The sequence below is a fragment of the Cebidichthys violaceus genome, unplaced genomic scaffold (genome assembly GCF_023349555.1).
Source record: "Cebidichthys violaceus isolate CVI_PGR_0920_01 unplaced genomic scaffold, fCebVio1.0.p SCAF_26, whole genome shotgun sequence".
Classification (NCBI taxonomy): Eukaryota; Metazoa; Chordata; class Actinopteri; order Perciformes; family Stichaeidae; genus Cebidichthys; species Cebidichthys violaceus.
This window is the reverse complement of record NW_027176439.1, coordinates 2,023,055-2,029,901: the sequence shown is the minus strand read 5'-3', so window position 1 is coordinate 2,029,901 and position 6,847 is coordinate 2,023,055. Positions and strand designations below refer to the sequence as shown.

At 41.4% G+C, this 6,847-nt stretch overlaps 1 long non-coding RNA gene across 1 annotated transcript; it reads left to right on the top strand.

Annotated features, from left to right (window-relative positions):
* The first annotated feature begins 217 nt into the window (after window positions 1-217).
* On the top strand, window positions 218-778 carry LOC137879948 (uncharacterized). Its single transcript, XR_011103774.1, has 2 exons — window positions 218-290; window positions 533-778. It is a non-coding gene; the product is annotated as an uncharacterized lncRNA (long non-coding RNA).
* The last annotated feature ends 6,069 nt before the right edge of the window (window positions 779-6,847 follow it).

Sequence of the window (6,847 nt, the reverse complement as noted above, 5' to 3'; positions counted from 1 at the left end):
TCCGGCTTCATGTGGGTTAGCTTCACTGGAACGAGTTTGTTTTCCTCGTAGGAGCTGCAGGGAATTATTTGAATGAAGGAAACATTTTAAAGGTCTTGGAAAGTTTGAGTTTGGCAACGCTTAATTGTGTCAAAAAGAAGTATATTGTATACTGTATATATTCAGTCTGTTGTGTATCAAAACGTAGATTATGTGTCTTATGTGTTGTGTCCTGTAGGGGGAGAGCTGGAGCAGCAGCAGCAGTCAGGCCAGAGAGATCAGCCAAACCTTCCAACAAATGAAGCTCTAGCGTAAGTTCAGACAGGAAGACTATACTCATGCATGCCTAAGCCCATAGCTTATTTACCATACATCTGCCGTCACTCCTCATGCATGCATGCACACATTATTTCCTTGTTGTTATTGTTTGGGGCTGTCAATCATGATATCGGCTGTCTAGATCAGCTGGTCTCTAGCCAATAGCACAAGGACATCATTAGCATATCATCTTGCCGCTGTCTGTCTTTAAATACGATTGTCTCTCTACCTTCAGTACGTTCACGCTGCACCTCCCCATCTCCGCCCAGTCTTCGCAGATTCATCAGCTTCATCATCCTCATCAGCCACCATCACCACCAGTGTCTGGACTCCACGGAGAGGGATTTATATTGTTGCCGCTCGGGACGATCGCAACTGGATCACAAATCTCCTCGTCGTGTTCAAGCGTCAAAGAAGTTCTGCGTAACTCATGAACGCATCATCTGTCATAATAAATGTTAACTACTTGTTTTTAATTTTATATTCACTTGTCTCTCATGATTGAACTGCACAAAAGCCCAGCTCCCCACCAACAGGTCTAGACGGGACTGTTGAACCCGAAAAGGTTGAGACAAAAGCATTGAGAGTGACACACATGGATGGATGGAAACCTTTCTACCCCAAAGTCTTAGTTTTTCATGATTGAACAAATGGGATCTGAGATATATGTACATCACCAAATATTACATTCTCAATCGAAGAGATAAGAGTCACATTGCATCATCACATTTCGCTCTGGTTCTGGTTTCTTTAAACTTTTTTTTTTTAAAGAATATGTAAATATTAAACAGGTCAAGTATGCAATACAAAAATAGTGTCATTTTGAAACCTCACATATGAGGCATTAAATAACGTCAGCAGCAACTCTTTATTTGATTTTTTACACAATATAATAGTCTGACATACGACCCTAACGTGTGTGTGTGTGTGTGTGTGTGTATATAAACCTTTGACTGTAATATGTCGACAACATGAAAGAAGAATTCTGAACGAGACCAAAGCCTGAAGCAGCTGTGTAGACTCTATTGTGTTCCTAGATAAAGTAATCCTCTAGATAAAGTAATCCTCTAGATAAAGTAATCCTCTTGACGTTACTTCCTGGTGTTATAAAGGAGCCGTTCATATTAGACACAGGACAATAAGAAAAATGTTTTCTCCAAAAGGCACATTTAATTTCTCAATAAAAAACATTTTAAAAGTGACAACTTGAACAAAACAGGAGAACATCGGCCAACAGTGCAACAAAAGACAAAGAAATGAAATCTTGATCTCTAAAGTCTTCTTCCAAAACTCATTTCTTCTTCCCAATAAAGGCTTTTTTAATAATATGGGGAATCGCTGTGTTACAGGAATATTTCTCTGCACTACAGGTTAACTCAGCATTCAAGAGACACAATAGAATAAGAACAAAGGATCTCAGAGTTCATTTAAGTAAAATGTTTTTTTTTTGGCGAAAATTGCAAAAAACCCATCTAGATGCCAAGAGCTGCAGAAGGACGTCGTTGTCTTCTGATAAAAGACGAGTGAGCCTCACAGAAGTGATTCACTTCCTGTTTGTGTCTCGTACAGATCCGGACCTCCTCGGTCTCGGTCTGCGTCTTCACGCCACGTTGAGTTTGGTGACGATGAGCACGCGGACCGTCTGGTCGAAGCCCGAGCACATCAGTTATGTGATTGGACACTGCAGCCGATCGGACTGACTGACTGGAGTTTCATACCAGAGTGAAGACGGATCACAGATTAAACTCAAGCTTTATATTTGATATGTTTTCTGATTCACCGTCTGGTTTAAATAGATGTTCATTGTAGTCTGAACAATTGACCACAAAGAACTTTCTTCATTTATTAGAAAGATTTGTCTTTTCATGATCTGATATTTCCCTCAATAACTTTTATTATGGAAACAATTAAAGTCAGAGAGCTTTTTACATCATTTATCATCATTTCATTCAGTCACGTGAGACTGATCATTCCTGAGGGTTTTATACCTTAAATTTAACCTGAAACATTGAGCCTAATACATTTATTCCAGTATTCAAGAGAAACCGTAATCATATTTTGGGTTAATTAATAATGACGTCACAATCTGAATTTCAAAACGTACAAACGCATTCTGCCGTACAAATCGATCCTGCACTCATGAACAGGTCACAGTATGTTAAAGATGTAACAGTATACAGAGAGAAAACACCAGTACAGTGATGATTACTGAGTGTCTTTATTAGTTATTAGTAGTATTAGTTACTATTATTAAGTACAGTGATCATGTGAACAGACACAAACTTCTCAAAAGTCTCTCCAGCTGTTAAAGCCAGATTGACAGCTCAGCTGTGATCAGCTGTGATCAATGGCCTCCGTCATCAGGAACAAACGTAGCTTCATGTGATGCAACTGAGGAAAGGACGGCTCATGTCTCTTAAAACCTCTTGGACCCTAGCCCTATTTTTAGGCCCTCGGCTCGAAAATAGCATACCCATGAGTGTAGCGTTGCAACGGTAAGGGCTATTTTAATAATTTTTGTATTAAAATAACCCTAACACTTGTGAGATGTGTTGATATGTGTAAATATCAGTATATATGTTACTGGTTAAGAGTAAATTAAGAAGGCACACAGCACAAATTGAAAATTCAAATTTTCGACTGAAAAAAAGAAGCAATTTCAGGATATTTCTTTTTAGAAATCATGTAGATACGAGCTTTCAAGCTCTCCCAGATCATAGAACTATATGTTTAGGGTCTCTATACAAATTTTTACTTTGATAAAGTGAAGCTTTATCTAGTACATCTTGATCTAGTACAGAGAGGTCAGATGAGGTCAACCAAAATGTAATCTTGTTCCAGCTGTACCATTGTAATTTTATATACTATATAATTATATATTTCACTTATTTTATCACTAATAGTGTTCAATATATCCATATACAGCAGTTTGGCATCATTTTGAGAGCCTGGATCCTCTCTGAGACTGTTCCTCTCTCCTCGCATGGTTTCCTCCATGCATCCCTGGTGGGAGGGACTAAGACGCAAGGAAAGGACGCAAGTGAAGGAAACGGGGATGCAATTAAGAGACTTGGGATGTACACCAAGTAGTTTTGGAAAACAACAATGCGCATGCTCAGAGCTCGTTGCCAGGTGACAACCATTTTTTAAATTTTTGTTTTCATTTAATTGGCAAATTGATCAAGTCATGAGGTCTCGAGGCCTGCCTTGTGTTCATTTCGAGAGAGGAGCTTGCAGAGACGACACCAGCTGAGGAGATTTCGTTATGAACCAAACTTCGTATTTTTTTTGTCAACACTGCTAATGCTAGCTAGCTAATTCGTTGGACTCATTTCAGCCGCGGTTTTCATCTGGTCTGCAGACGTTTGAAGCTAGCTGAGGACACAGAAGGAGAGCTACACACAGTAAGAGCTGATATAACTACTTCTTATTTGTGTTGTGCTGCTTTGTGTTGTGTGGCCGCCGTGTCATCTCTAAGCCGATATGTCTGTTGTGACCGTGGTGTTATGTAGAAACATGTCTTTTGCTAACTTTATTAGCCGAACATTAGCTTATTAATACTGAGACTGACTGGATTCCCACGCTAGGTAGCTACTGTTACTTTCCATTTGTGCCATGTTTTTATCTTGAACTAGCTAAAGCCTGCTTGTGTTGCTTGTGTCATTTCTGAGGCGATATGTTTGTTGTGACCGTGGTGTTATGTAGAAAAATGTCTTTTGCTAACTTTATTAGCCGAACATTAGCTTATTAATACTGAGACTGACTGGATTCCCACGCTAGGTACTGTTACTTTCCATTTGTGCCATGTTTTTATCTTGAACTAGCTAAAGCCTGCTTGTGTTGCTTGTGTCATCTCTGAGGCGATATGTTTGTTGTGACCGTGGTGTTATGTAGAAAAATGTCTTTATGCCAACTTCATTAGCCGAACATTAGCTTATTAATACTGAGACTGACTGGATTCCCACGCTAGGTACTGTTACTTTCCATTTGTGCCATGTTTTTTATCTTGAACTAGCTAAAGCCTACTTGTGTTGCTTGTGTCATCTCTGAGGCGACATGTTTGATGTGTCTCTGGTACTTTATTCTGGGTGGTAGACCCCTGAAAGATTTTACATTAGTTGAAGGTGCTCAGATGTTCCCATTGCTGTAGTGAAAATTGTAATACTTTAGTTAAATTGGTCCACTATTGTGCTGATGAAGATGAGTTATGTTTTATTTCCATAAGAGGATTATTTAAACTTTGTTTTTAAAGATTCCTCTTCACTTGCATTGTTTGAAGTGCCATAGTCTTCATCATGTTATTTATAAGTGAAGTTAACTTTTTAGTAGTGCTGGGCAAGTTAATATCGCGTTAACGCATTCATTAATTAGCTGCAACAATTACTATCTATTAACGCAGGTTTTTTTAATTTATTATTAAGCGGACATTTTTAGCACAAGAACCGGTGTTATGGTTTAAACAGGGACCCTGTTAACTGGCGACCTTCAGCCGAATGCGTCAATTTGCAACAGCTGCCGTAACTATGACAACAACACATGCATTGCTTAAATCATAACAGCCAGCAGTGAACCGCTGTTTGTGTGGCGTCTCTTCCGTCTCTTCCTGTTTTTTTCACCTTCATTCCCCTGGGTCCTAAGTCCCTCCCGTGCAGTCTTTTATCACCCTCTATGTATCAATGTACATTTATAACAAATACCACACATATTACAAGGCACTCAGCGTTGAATATGTGTCTGAACAAAATACCAAAAACCCCCAAAAATAAATGATTAATTTAAATAATTTTTGTAGAGTTTTTAAAGTGTTTTTGTTTGGAATATGTATAATAAGCATATAATTCAGTTTTGCTACTGAAAATTTAACAAACATAAAAAAGAGAGAGAAAAAACATGACTGAGCATGACATGAACTGAGATGGACTGAACAAGAGACTGGAGTTATTGATGACTTCACTTCAACTGCACATGTTGTTGATTTGAACTTCATATTCATCATTTGGTCTACTCATGTGCTGATAAAGCTAAATTCAGTTGTTTAATTTCCATTTGTGTCATGGTCTTCATCTTAACAGACTGGTTGAACCAGCTATAGAGTGGTTGTGTAGTGCTGCTTGTGTTGTGCTGCTTGTGTTAACTGGCCGCTGTGCCACCTTATTGTTTATTTGTGTTGTGCAGTTTGTTCTTTTTTGGCCGCTGTGCCATCAAGGAGCCGATATTTTTGTTGTGACCCTGGTCCTGCAGCAGGAGTGAAACATTGTAGGCTTGAAATCCTCTTCACCTCATACATTGTGAAGTGCCGTGGACGTCCTCGCTACAGCCTGAACGCAGAAGGAGAGCTACGAACAGTAAGAGCAATTTATTTTAATATGCATTGTGCTTGTGTTGTGTTTTGTGGCCGCTGCGCCATCACAGAGCAGATAGGGTTGTTGTGACTGTGGTGTTATGTAGAAAAATGTCCTTTGCTAGTTTTATTAGCCGAATGTTAGTGTCTCTGTGACACTGTCGGAGTGTCGGTCTGGTTGTCTGTCTCACTCGGTCGGGGTGTCTGTCTGATTGTCTGTCTCAGTCGGGGTGTCTGTCTGGTTGTCTGTCTCAGGCGGAGTGTCTGTCTGGTTGTCTGTCTCAGTCGAATGTCTGTCTGGTTGTCTGTCTCAGTCGGAGTGTCTGTCTGATTGTCTCTCTCAGTCGGAGTGTCTGTCTGGTTGTCTGTCTCGGCGGAGTGTCTGTCTAGTTGTCTGTCTCAGTCGGGGTGTCGGTCTGGTTGTGTGTCTCAGTCGGAGTGTCTGTCTGGTTGTCTGTCTCAGTCGGGGTGTCGGTCTGGTTGTGTGTCTCAGTCGGAGTGTCTGTCTAGTTGTCTGTCTCAGTCGGGGTGTCGGTCTGGTTGTGTGTCTCAGTCGGAGTGTCTGTCTGGTTGTCTGTCTCAGTCGGAGTGTCTGTCTGGTTGTCTGTCTCAGTCGGAGTATCTGTCTGGTTGTCTGTCTCAGTCGGAGTATCTGTCTGGTTGTCTGTCTCAGTCGGGGTGTCTGTCTGGTTGTCTGTCTCAGTCGGGGTGTCTGTCTGGTTGTCTGTCTCAGTCGTAGTGTCTGTCTGGTTGTCTGTCTCAGTCGGGGTGTCTGTCTGGTTGTCTGTCTCAGTCGGGGTGTCTGTCTGGTTGTCTGTCTCAGTCGTAGTGTCTGTCTGGTTGTCTGTCTCAGTTGGAGTGTCTGTCTGGTTGTCTGTCTCAGTCTGAGTGTCTGTCTGGTTGTCTGTCTCAGTCTGAGTGTCTGTCTGATTGTCTGTCTCAGTAGGAGTGTCTGTCTGGTTGTCTGTCTCAGTCGGGGGTGTCTGTCTGGTTGTCTCTCTCAGTCGGGGGTGTCTGTCTGGTTGTCTGTCTCAGTCGGGGTGTCTGTCTGGTTGTCTGTCTCAGTCGGGGTGTCTGTCTGGTTCTCTGTTTCTGTCGGGGGTGTCTGTCTGGTTGTCTGTCTCAGTCGGGGTGTCTGTCTGGTTGTCTGTCTCAGGCGGAGTGTCTGTCTGGTTGTCTGTCTCAGGCGGAGTGTCTGTCTGGTTGTCT